The sequence below is a fragment of the Lemur catta genome, chromosome X (assembly GCF_020740605.2).
Source record: "Lemur catta isolate mLemCat1 chromosome X, mLemCat1.pri, whole genome shotgun sequence".
Taxonomy (NCBI): domain Eukaryota; kingdom Metazoa; phylum Chordata; class Mammalia; order Primates; family Lemuridae; genus Lemur; species Lemur catta.
The window spans coordinates 56,590,198-56,603,770 of NC_059155.1; the positions used below are offsets into that span (position 1 = coordinate 56,590,198).

The window sequence follows — 13,573 nt, forward strand, 5'->3', positions numbered from 1 at the left end:
TCAGCAGGTTATTGAAATTCTGTGTGCTCTAGTTTCCTCATGCATAAAATGAGGACAACACTTACATCAGTGGGTTATGATAAGAATTAACTTAATAGGCCAACCTCTGAAGATTAAGTTGATTACCAATGACCAATAATCTAATCATTTGTGTCTATGTAATAAAGCTTCCATAAAAACCCCAAAAGTACTGGGTTTGGGGAGCTCCCAGATAGGTGAACACATGGGGATTCCTGGCGGGTGGTGCACCGGGAGAGGACATGGGAGCTCCATACCCCTTCCCACATGCCTTGCCCTATGCGTCTCTTCCATCTGTATCCTTTGTAATGAACCAGTAACCCTTCAAGCCTGATCTGATCTGATCTTATGGGCAGTGGGAATGTCCTGAGACTTACTGGAACTCTACTAATTTTCTTGCTTGGCTCTATAATGATAACACCGTCAAGACTGAGGTGGTAGTAAATGACCAATGGGGTCAGCACTATTCCTGTCACCATGGAACATACTACAACTGTCAAGACAAATTCAAGCCAGAGGGCTTATCAGATCACAAGAAGGAGACGTGTACCAGCATCAACAAGACATCCTGGGACTATTGTCACCAAAAGGTGATGTCTGACATTGCAAGGGAATCTGAAATCATTTTGGAACTGGCTCTGACAGTACGTTTGGGAGGCAACTATCTTCTGAACAACTAAAGATGGACTGATTGTTTCCATCTTCCAAAAAAAGTTTCTTGCTTTTGGGAAGCGGCTGAGCATCAGTAGGGAGGTTATCAATGCCTCCAATCCATGGAGGGTACAACTGGAATATAATACATCTATATAGCATACCTCAAAAAGATCAGTTGTTTATGCCGTTTCTGCACTGGCCATAAAATGGAGTCTTAAATCTTGAATCCCCTATAACTACCTTGACTACAAAGATAACAATACTGGGAATCCAAGAAGATCTGAAATGGTCCACAGATCTGGATGAAGTCTCCTCGTTTCTCTGCCCCAGTTGCCACCCTCTGCTCTCCCAGTTGAGTTTACTTGGGCTGTAAAGCTGACAGGAGTGAAATGATCCTTGGAGTTCAAAAGGAAAGGGACACTGCTGTTTGTTGCTTTTATTTTCCTCCATCAACTGCAATACACTAACTTCTTTTCCCCACCCAGAGGTGGCTTTTCCAACACATTTTGATCAAAGAAACTGAGTACATTATACTGATGTCTTAATGGACCAAAGACAGGCGGCTCCATTGCTAGTATATTTCCCTCTGGTCAGCAAAAGAAGGGACTGAACAGTTAAACGATGGGTTCATCCATTCTTATATTTGGGAATTATCTACAATAAAAGCTTCTCTCCATTCTCTGTGCTGGATAACCTACTTGCTTATTTAATGACTTTAGATAAAAATTAAGCCAAGTTGCCATGTTGCCTATAGGAGGAGGTGGAAAGGATTTGGCAAGTTCACCCACATGCTACTTATTTAGCATCAATTGTCACCAACACTCCTCCCCCAAAAGGCAGGAAAGCCTAGAGGAGAACAAAAAGGCATACTGGGCTGCTAATGGTCAACTCTTCAGAAATTTCCAAAGCAAACTAAGCGCTCTGAGATTCAGTATGTTTACACTCACACTGTTACAAAAATGAGCGTGATTCTGCCTTGTCTTTTTAAATATGATCAAATGAATAAATTTGTGTGTCAAATCATTTCTTTCAAAAAATTAACTTAGTAATTTTGAAACACTTAAAACAATGGCATGGCAAGCACTCTATAACTTTTGCCCTCATTAGTACTGCACAGAAATTACGCCAAGATAAATTTTGAAGTGAACAAATGCAAGGCCCACATATTGTTAGCCATTTGAATAAAAAGGGGAGTGGTTGGAATATACACATATGCTTGAACACCAGGGATGTGCTTCTGGAAGGGTATTTAAGAGCCTGGTGGAAAAGAGTGGTGGCCTTTAGGGAGGAGTTCTGGACAGTTCAGCAACAGGGATGAGAAGAATCCTTTGACTGCATATTTTTGAAACTTTTGAATTTTATACCAAGTGTGTATGTATCACCTATTCAATATTTTTGGTTCTGTTACAATCAAGAAAAGTAAAAGAAATAATGGCTTTGGAGCTATGCAGTCCTGAATTTGTGACCCTTCTCTACCATACAGTTCAAGCTATATAACGGGAGGCCTTGTACAAAATGAAAATGTGGGGTCCGTTGTGCAACAGCAGCAAGGACTGTTTTTCCTTTCTTCCTTTCAGTCTCTCTTTTGCCCTGTCGTGGTGTTTGTATTTGCTATTTAATATCATGTTCCCTCAAGTATGGGGACACTCATAGGGTGAGTGAAGGTCCTCACAGGTGCCCAGGGACCCTGGCCTGTGGCTGGGCACTCTCAAGACCTCCCCTCCCTGCCCCCACACCCAGGCGCCCACCTAGGGGCAAGTGCAGCAGCAGCCACTGGGCTGCAGAGGAAAGGGGAGTCTGGGAGGGTGGCTGGGTAAGAAGGCAGCAGAGAACCTGTCCCAGCGAGGTAGGGAGGTGGTGGGAGCCAGACCACAGGAGAGCACCTACTGCATTGTCCCATGTGACTTCACCTACAAAATACACATGCAAAGAAATGAAGGATCCCAAGACAGCAACACTAAACTGCAAGCCCAGGGACCCATTCTGAGCGTGTGGCCTTTTGGGACTATACTGGTTGCAGGCCCATGAAGCCAGCCCTGTTACCACGCCCTACCTGTGTGCCAAGATTTAACCTCTCAGGGACCTCAGCTTCCTCATCAGTAATGTGGATATTGCAAAAAAAAAAAAAAAAAAAAAAAAAAAAAAAAATCTCACAGGTTTTTTTTAAGACCTAAACAAGATATTACACGGAGAGTACTTAGCAAAGTATCTGGCACTGTGTAAGAAATCCTTATAGCTTAAATATAATTATTAAACTATTAACAATAATTAAACTATTATAATTGATATTGTTATCAATTAAGCACTAGTGACTATTATATAGGAAATATAAACTATGAAATACTTTATTAAAATAGTGTAAAGGTGATATGATGAACACACACAAACATCACAAGAGAGAGCGAGCCATGGAACCCAGCAGATTAAACAAGGCTATTTTTGCTGTAGTTTTGGAGGAAGTGTCCCATGCATCCCTAAAACCCAAATATGCAAATTGTTCACCCATCTGCAGATAATAGCAGCCAATTCAGAACAAAATATCTGACCATTATGAATCCAACTTGAAACAAATTGGTCCTGGTGAGTCACATGTGGTTCCCAGAAGCTGAGTCAAGTCCCTGAGTTTCCATGGCAACCAAGTCTATCAGGGAGCTCCATCATCTCAGAGGAAATGCAGGGCGAGGCTTTCTCTGAGAGTCAGGCCTGGATGTTAGTGGTACAGATTGGTGCCCCTTTTCTGGGTACTGTATGTTTTGCAACCACCTGTCTACATGCTAACAACATCTCTGAGGAGGCAGTTTTCGTGCTTGCCTGGAGCACCAGTGCCCCTAGGTTCAGCCATCTCCCTTGTCACCAGCCCAGAACACATCCTCTTTGCCTCCACCTGCCCTGACTTCCTCGTGGCATTGGCTAGCTCTTCTTTTCATTTATCAGTGCACCGTCACCCAGTACCTACTCTTCTCATTGCAGATATCCTAGGGTATGTTACAGCCCCCCGTCCCATTTATAGGGAGGTGGGTGGGGTGGTAGCTGGAAGGGAACAGGGAAGTCAACACGGAAGAAATTATAGCACGTTTGTAGGCCGATGGGAATGATTCATACATGGTGTAAGGCGTGATTCAGTGAGAGTTTTCTCCATTAATGAGCCAGTTCTCCAAATGCTGACCTCTTTAAAGACACAGTGTTGGGTGAGGAAATCCAGCACGGGCCCTGAGCATTCCTTCATGGTTTTGGCAGGTATGCCAAGAGTTCAAAGCCCCAGTCACTCTCTACCTAGGATATTTCTCAGGGTTCTACTTGCAGGGAGCATCCTCAGGGATGAGGTAACACCTCACACAAAGAGCAGGATGGCTTCCACTCGCTATAAGCACACTGCGTCTCCCAGGCTCGGTGTTCATTTCTTACTACACAGCCCTCTGCACGTGCAAGTATCCAGTTCAGTCTGCCTTCATTGCTCCCGTGGGACTTGGAGGGCACGTAGAACCAGGGTGCACATGAAGCCTGGCTACTGCTTTTGCTGTGAGTGATAAAGTCCTTTGTCTGTGGCCTAGAAGGCTTAGGTCCTCTGTCAGCCTCTGTCGATCTGTGGCAAATTAACTTGCAAGTTTGCAAGTAGGATAACATTTCTCACCCTCCATTGTCCTTGATACATGGATTTAAGTGCATCACTTATCTGCTTCCCTTTGCTGTTAAGATAAAGGTCAACTCCACTAACATGGTATTCCAGCCCCTGCCTTATTTAATTGGCCCTGTGCCAGTTCTCTCTACATCTCTCTGCTCTTTAGTCATATGGGGGAAAACATTAGTCCCTGACATCCAGACATTGGCGTGACACTTATAACAAGGCCTCTGTGTTGCTATTAACCTGGCCTTTTACTCATGGCTAGGCCATGCTGTTCTCCTGGTAGACATAAATACCAGCATCATCCAACCAAATCTTGAATCCTATAGTAGGATTTTTTCTAACATGATCTTTCTGAGACACTGTGGTTCCTCATGGCATGCATTCTCCTTCATTGCAATGAATAATAAGCCCAACTTATTTAACTGCCTATGTGTTCCTGCTGCTCTTTGGCTGGAGTGTATTGACATATACACATGCTAGCCTTCTTTTAGTTTAGCAAACAATCCAATTTCTTTCCTGCTCCATAGATTTCCCACATACTGTCCCCTCTGCCTGGAAAACTCTTCTCTCACCCTCTCAACATAGCTAAAATGTCTCCATTTAATTAATGAATCAATTAGTTAGTTCCACAGTAAGTGTCTAACATTTACCCCATACCAAGCACTGTGTTAATTATAGGGAATTCAGTGGTGAGCAAAACCAGATATGGTTTTGTCTCTGCTTTTGCTTACAGGCAAGCAGATGAGATACATTTAATCAAACATCACATTAATGAACATATAATTCTATAATAACAGTGCTCTGATGATAAGGAAAGACATTTCTATGTGGGTTCATAATAATAGAACCCTAAGCTAGACTCGGTGGGAGAAACAATTGAGTGACACTAGGGCTGAAATATGATGGATGAATGGCACATTCATTAAAAGCAGTGGTCAGTCAGTCCTGACTGAGAGCACAGCACGCTCAAAGGACCTGTGGTCAGAGTAATTGCAGCTGGTTCAAGGAACTGAAGAGACTTTATTTGATGGGAGTAAAAAGCACAAGTAGTAAAGTGGTGTGAGATGGGGAGGTAAAGAATAAAGTGGCTGAGTACTACTTGGTGTGATTACTGAGTCTGTGTAATCAGATGGCCTGCATTTGGCCCGCACCTCTCCCGCTTAGTAGCTGTGTAACAAGGGGCAAGTTACTGAACCTCTTTGGGCCTTACCTGTTTACTGAGGGATGATGATAAAAAGATACCTTGCAGAATTTTTGTGAGAATTCAGTGACATAGAGCCTGTAAAGCACACAGGACCATACTCACTGACTACAGATGGCAATCATTCAGTGAACGTTAGCAGTTATTATTGTGATTAGAGTGGTTAGACAAGGATGGCAGGACTGAGATCAGGGTGTGATATCCGTGGCACCCAGGGTACAAAATTACAACAGACACTCATTCTCTGCTGCCAACACTCCACTTGACCATGACTCTGAGTGTGATCATTCTCTTAAATTTTGTATCCCAGTGCCTCTCTTGTCCCACTTAGTCCTGAACCTAAGGTAGACGTTGGAGCATGAAGGCCATGTTAAAGATCTTGGTTTTTCTTCCAAGAGCAAGGGACGAGTTTTTAGGTTTGTAACCAGGTGGAGTAAGTGGGATGTGTGTTCTCTAATGCTTGCTTTGAAAATATCATTTGGGCAAATATGACCTGGAGGGAAACCAGAGTAAATTTAATAGTGGACAGTTAGAAACAGTTCAAGTAGTCAAAGTGTGACGTGATGAGAACACAGACAAGAATGGTGGTAGTGGAGATGGAAAAACATGGATAATTTTGATAAATATCTAAGAGAATAATCTATAGGACTTGGCAATGAATAGCACGTAAAAGTAAGGGAGAAAGGGCAACAAGGATAATGCCTCGATTGTTGATGTGTACAACTGAATAGAGCATGATACCATTGAATGGGATGATAACACTGGAGGGGAACTCAATTTAGGGGGAAGAGTATACATTTGTCCATGGTCATGTGGAGTTTAAGGTGCCTATGAGACATTCAATCAGATACATTGGATATTGAGTTGGTTATCCTAGTTTGGAGCTGTATTGATTGGGTGGACTGAGAAAGAAATGTTCTTGGTGGCTTACAGATGGGAATTAAAGACGAGAGTATGGACAGATGGTAATTAAAGACGAGAGTCTGGTCCAGATTGCCTGAGGGAGACCATGGAGTGATGATAAGTGGCCTTAGGACCAAGCTCAAAGAAAGTCAAATATGTAATGCCTAGGTAGGGTAGGATGACATTACAAAGGAGCTAGATGAATGGCCAGAAATGTAGAAGAACATCAGGAAAGTTGTGACACAGAAGTGAAAACGTAGGAGTGTTTCTAAGAGGAAAGAGTGCTCCATGGTATCAGAGGCGAGAGGAAGGTCAGGGAATTGAACTGGTGATATTAAGTAATAAAAGACAATGCGGAGAGTGATGCAGTGAAGGTCAAATGCAGGCTGGCAGGGAAGGGGGAGGTTAAGAAATGGCAACAGAGCACCTACAGAGTTCTTTCAAGACACCTGGCTGTGAAGGGAGGGGGAGAGAAAAGACACTTTGTGAAGGGGTTCATATGTGAAAGGAAGGGTGATTAAAAAAAAAAAAGACAATTTGCCAAGTTTAAATTTTTAACATTATATTAAGAGTTTCCTCTGGTTCCAGGCTTTGTGCTAAGGGCTTTACATATATTGTGACATCTTCGCAGCAATTTAATGGTGTAGTGGTTATTATTCCCATTCTACAAATGAGAAACAAGGATAGGAGAGGTTAAATGACTTGCCTAAATCCACATTACACCTAAGTGGCAAGGTATGTACCAGTGTGCCACTGAAGACTGTGCACTTAACCACTGCAGTCATCTATAATGTTGCCCTTGAATTTTGGCTGCTCCTGCCGGATTCCTTCAATTCTCCTTTTCCTTCCTCTACTTGAGCTGCGTAATTCTGACATAATCAAAGGAACAGCGAGAAAACCAGACCTCCCAGTATCCTAGAGGGACAGAGGAAGTTCCTCAAAGAGGAGGAGTGGGAAGGAGGGGCGACATTTCCGGCGGTGCCCCTGAGCTTTCTCTCAGGCTCCGGTGAGTTTTAGGAACGTTGACCTGTCACTGTCTTCAGCAGGTTCTTAAGGGGGTTGGGGTGGGGGTGCAGGACAGGGATTTGTCTGGGGGATGGAGGAGGAGACGCTGGAAGTTTTTTCTGGCCGCTCTGCCTAACTCCTGAGAAAAAAGCACCAAGCTCAGCGACACACCTCACACTCTCTTTTGTTAAACAGGGAGATTGCCTCCCTGGGCTCATGTAAAAGGGGAGGAAGGACAAGGAAAGGAGAGACCTGCACTGTTTGTAGTGCCTGGGTCTGGCCTTTTTCTTTTCTTTTCTTTTTTTTTTTTTTTTTTTTGAGACAGAGTCTCGCTCTGTTGCCCGGGCTAGAGTGAGTGCCGTGGCGTCAGCCTAGCTCACAGCAACCTCAGACTCCTGGGCTCAAGCGATCCTCCTGCCTCAGCCTCCCGAGTAGCTGGGACTACAGGCGTGCGCCACCATGCCCGGCTAATTTTTCCATATATATTTTTAGTTGTCCAGCTAATTTCTATTTTTTTTTTTTTTAGTAGAGATGGGGTCTCGCTCTTGCTCAGGCTGGTCTCCAACTCCTAACCTCAAGCGATCCTCCCTCCTCGGCCTCCCAGAGTGCTAGGATTATAGGTGTGAGCCACTGTGCCTGGCTGAGTCTGGCTTTTTTAAGCCTCAGATAGAAGTGCGGATACCTGTCCAGGTGGGTTTCCTATTTTAAAAGGCGCCTTCTGGAAGAAATCAGGCAATGCCCCCTTCAGCCTACACTTAGCAACGCCTCTCTGCTGGGCTCTGAGAACCTGCAAGGAATCAGTGTCTGTCTCTGCCTTCATGTTATGTTATAGCCTTGAGGGGACATGCACATTAATCAAAATTAACATTCATGTCTCTGTTCACTTCTGTACCACCTAGAGCATATCTAATTTTATTAAATGAATGAAATAATAGTTTCACACGCAACTCTAATTTTATTAAGTGAATGAAATAGTTGAAAAATGACACAATTATATGTTTAAAGTATACTAACAGCAAGATTTATTGGGTGCTTGCTGTATGCCAAACACTCTTAATTATACGTATTATTTCATTGTGACATGTGATATGAAGAAAAGAGGTTTGTAGCACCATAACAGGGTGACCTGACCTAGTTTGAAGAGTCAAGGAAAGCTGCCCTGAGAAAATGTCATTTATGGCCAGGTGCGGTGGCTCACACCTGTAATCCTAGCACTCTGGGAGGCCGAGGCGGGAGAATCGCTCGAGACCAGCCTGAGCAAGAGCAAGACCCCATCTCTACTAAAAACAGAAAGAAATTATCTGGACAACTAAAAATCTATAGAAAAAATTAGCCGGGCATGGTGGCACATGCCTGTAGTCCCAGCTACTCGGGAGGCTGAGGCAGAAGGATCACTTGAGCCTGGGAGTTTGAGGTTGCTGTGAGCTAGGCTGATGCCACGGCACTCTAGCCTGGGCAACAAAGTGAGACTCTGTCTCAAAAAAAAAAAAAAAAAAAGAAAATGTCATTTACAATATTGTGCAAGAATCCTAACATGAGATCTACCCTCTTAACGAATTTTTAAGTGTACAAGGCAGTGTTATTTAACTATGGGTACAATGTTGTACAGCAGATCTCCAGAACTTATTTATCTTGCATAATTGAAACTTTATGCTCATTGATGAACAATTCCCCATTTTGCCCTTTCCCTCAGCCCCAGGTAACCATTCTACTCTCTGCTTCTATGAGTTTACTATTTTAGATTCCTCCTATAAGTGGAATCATGCAGTATTTGTCCTTCTGTGACTGGCTTATTTTTATAGCACTTCACAATTGCCAAGATGTAGAAACAAACTAAATATCTATCAGTGGATAAATGGGTAAAGAAAATGTGGTATGTACATACAATATTACGCATCCTTGAAGAATGAAACCCTGTAATATGTGACAACATGGATAAACCTTGAGGGTATTTTGCTAAATGAAATTAGCCAGCCACAAAAAGACATACAGTGTTATGATTCCATTTATATGAGGTACTTAGAATAGGCAAATTCATAGAGACAGGAGATAGAATAGAGGTTACCAGGGAATGTGGGGAGGGAGAAATAGGGAGTTATTGTGTAATAGGTACTAAGTTTCCCTTTGGGGTGATGAAAAAGTTTTGGAAATATGTAGTGGTGAGTGTTGCACAATAGGAATGTACTTACATGATATGTCACTGAGTTGTAAACTTAAAAATGGTTAAAATGGCAAGTTTCATGTTATACGTGTTTTAACACAATAAAAATATGTCCAAAAATGGTAGAAAAATTTTGTAGCATTTTTACTTGCCCTTGCTCCACTTTCTTCCTGATATGGTGACAGTATTGAATACAGCAGCCTGCATCCCAAGTGCAGAACCCCGGTACCTGGTTCTAGAGGAAGCAGAGCAGAACTTATTTGCAAATTATTATTTTCATCTGTTCTAAACTGTCTGGTGGCTACCTGAAGGACTGGTGAAAGATGCTCCTCTCTGGCCTAAGTTGGAACTCAGGGCAGAAAAATGTTGGGCAATTTTTGAAAACTTAATAAGGCAAACAAAAAAACTGCAGCTGCTTGAGGCAAAAATTACAGTTGAAACATATAATAGATAGCCTAAAACCTGGAAGATAAGCTGGGGAGAAAATTTCTTCAGGAAATTAGCCCATTCAAAAGCAGCCATGTTCCCTGGGGGATTAGAAAGCCACCTGGATGCCCAGGGTAGGATGCGTGCTCAGAAAAGCTCTGAGAAGACCCTTAGCTTTCATCAGCTGATCTCTGGACTGAGTACAAGCAGAAAGTGAAAGCTAAGGCAGAATTGTAAGTAGCCTGGCTGGGTGTTGAAGGAGTGCCCCAGCACAAGGCCAATCCAAAAAGACTGGCAGAGGTATTTTTTTGTTTCGTTTTGTTTTTTAGCTCTGAGCTTTCAAGGAAATTGCTGTCAAAACACTAGCTGAATACAAGCTAAAGGAACAGAGACTTCAGTGACCACATATAATAAGGGAATATGGGCTCTCCCAGAATAGTTTGGAAAACTCGTTAAACAAATGAATGTTTAGAGCATTCAGAAGCAGCTGTGTACCTTTCAGAAATCAAGAACAGCAAACCCTGGGGAAGGTAGAGAATCTGATTTTCAGTGTTACATTATCATATTCAAATATCTAGTTTTGACAAAAAAAAAATCACAAAACACAATGAAACAGGAAAGTATGGCCCATTCAAAGGAAAATTATAAACTGACAACTTGATGGTAGTTTCTTCAAGAAAGAGAGGGTTTAATTCTGTTGATACTGTTGGAGGAATTAAATGATATGAAGACGGGATACTCCTATTGGATTTAATGCCATGAGCATCATGGTGACCTTTGAGAAAGCCATTTCATTAGGATTTGGGGAGCAAAAGTCAGTTTTAGGATGAATAGGCAATGAAGTAATGACAAATGTAGAAAGCTTTAAATTTTATTGTGAATGTGAGGAGATAAGGTAGTGACTGGAAGGTAATATGGCAAAAAGGGAGGGTGCTTTGGGTTTTTGATTGTTTATTTTTATTTTTTTAAGATTTTAGTGACTAGAGCATGTTTTAGTGCTGATAGAAAGGATATGTTTAAAAAGGACAGATTGAAGTTGAGGAAGGGGTAAAGGGAGAAGATAGGAGGAATGAAATTCAAAGCATGCTTTGAAGGATTATCCTTAAACAGGAGGAGGGACATTTCTACCATAAATGGAGGGAAGACAACAACTATGCATGTAGATGCATAGGTGTTTATAGATTTGGTGGTAGGAAATTGAGAGAATTCTTCCTGAGGTCTTTGATTTTCTTAGTGAAATAGGAAGTGTGGCCAGCTTCAGAGAGTGAGAGAAAAGCAGATGAGGTGTTTGAGGAGTTTTACACTTTTAAATGGTCATTACAGGTAGTTGGAGAGAGAGCTGATTGGAAGAATACAGTAAATTTACTGGATCCTATATCAGGCTTAGTTGAAATTGATATCAATGACTGTAGGTGGCACAGGTCTCTGTACTCTTTTTATTTTTCACCAGTACTCTGCTGCTTCTTGATTGTAGGCTTGAGTTCATCCAGACTTTGATAAGGGGAAGTTTCTGAGCTGGGTGACTGAGTAATGCTGGCACATGTAGTTGAAGAATTAAATACAGGGGCATGCACACATTTGTGGGTGAGAGGAGGGCATTGAAATGAGATCTAGGTTTGAAGAGCTTGTGAAAACATCCAGGATGTACAGGAGGCAATTGGACATATTAGTCTGCTGCTCAGGTATTACCTCCAGATGAGGAATATATGTTTGCAAGTCATCACAACTACCAGAGTCGATGAAGCCATGAGTTTGAGTTAATTCATCCAAGGATGTAGGAAGTATAGCATGTAAAGAGCTGGCCAAGGATGGAACTCAGGGAATAGTAATGCTTAAGGACACAGGGAAAGAGAAGTCCACGAAGGAGATCAAGAAAGATACCTCAGAAGAGTAGGAGAGTAACTAGGAGAAAAAGTAGAATCACAGATACGATGGAAGGAGGGAGGATGATGCTACAGAGAGGTAAGGCCACATGAGAACTGCGAGAGGAGTCCTTCAGGATTCATTAATTAGGACATCCTTGTGCCCTTATGGATATCTATATCAGTTGGGACAGCTCAGGGACCAAGGGAATGAAACTAGATTGAATTAAATTGAAGAATGAAGAAGGGATGGCCAAGGTAGTTCATTTGAAAGGAAATGAAGAAGAGTTGGGTAGTTACAGGGAGAATGCAAGGGAAGTTTATTTAAGATGGAGGATGCTTGAATACATTTTTAGAATGAGGAGAAGGAGGCATTAAAAATGGAGAAAGTGAAAATGTAGGGGAAAGAGAATCAGACAATTTTTATCCTTCTAATCTCTTCTCAGAACAACCCTCCAGGACAGGTAGTATTTTCTGTGTTGCAGAGATGCAGAGATGAGGCAACCAAAACTGGGAATTTCAGTCACCTGCCTGCGGTCACACAGCTGGCAAGTAGCAGCCAGGACTTGAACCCAGTTATAACTCCAAAACGGTCACAATTACCGGAGTAACATTCACAGATACCTTGAACATTGTTCTCTCTTAGGGGAAAAAAAGTTGATGTAGTAGCCATCACTGTATTTTTTTTTTTTTTTTTTTTTTTTGAGACAGAGTCTCGCTCTGTTGCCTGGGCTAGAGTGAGTGCCGTGGCCTCAGCCTAGCTCACAGCAACCTCAGACTCCTGGGCTTAAGCGATCCTACTGCCTCAGCCTCCCGGGTAGCTGGGACTACAGGCATGGGCCACCGTGCCCGGCTATATAATTTTTCTATATATATTTTTAGCTGTCCATATAATTTCTTTCTATTTTTTGTAGAGACAGGGTCTCGCTCTTGCTCAGGCTGGTCTCGAACTCCTGACCTCGAGCGATCCTCCCGCCTCGGCCCCCCAGAGGGCTAGGATTACAGGCGTGAGCCACCGCGCCCGGCCTATAAATATTTTTCTATTTTGTTCTCAGATGTGGCTAAGAAATTTGGAAACTATTTTATCCTTTCAGGTTTTGCTTTTACACTGTATTAGGCATGGCCAGAGTGATGTTTACACTGGGAATAAATTTCTCCCACTCCCAAAGCAAAGTCCTTTTGCGTATTGGTCCCCAACCTTTATGGCACCAGGGACTGGTTTCACGGAAGACAGTTCTTCCACGGACCTGGTTGGCGGGGGGAGGGCAGGACGGGGCACTCTGTAGATAGTCCCTAACAGGCCACCAACCAGTACCAGTCCGAAGCCCTGGGGTTGGGGACCATAGCTTTTGGGTACTTTACCTGATGCTCTGTGAATTGTGAGCTTTTCCTATGACTGATGGAAGCCCTGTGTAAAGTTCATGCTATTTAATCTTTTCAAATGGTTCTTTTCTCAACATTCAGTACTTTCCTCATATGCAAACATTGCTTAGCACCTATTTAAATATGCAAGGGAATGTGTCTATAGAGCTCGAAAGTTCTGTTCAGGCCTCTCCTCTCCAACACGCTGTCCCGAAAACTATAGCCACCTTGACTCCTCCTGTACTCTACAGCTCAGACCACCGGGCTCTGCCTGAGTTCCCCCTCCCTGCAGTGAGCAGAGGGAGGCAGTCACAGGGCTCGACGTGTTTATTTCTCGTCCCTCACAGGTTACTCTC

At 42.8% G+C, this 13,573-nt stretch overlaps 1 pseudogene; it reads left to right on the top strand.

Moving 5' to 3' along the window:
• Window positions 1-260: 260 nt before the first annotated feature.
• On the top strand, window positions 261-1,065 carry LOC123628253 (annotated as a pseudogene).
• The last annotated feature ends 12,508 nt before the right edge of the window (window positions 1,066-13,573 follow it).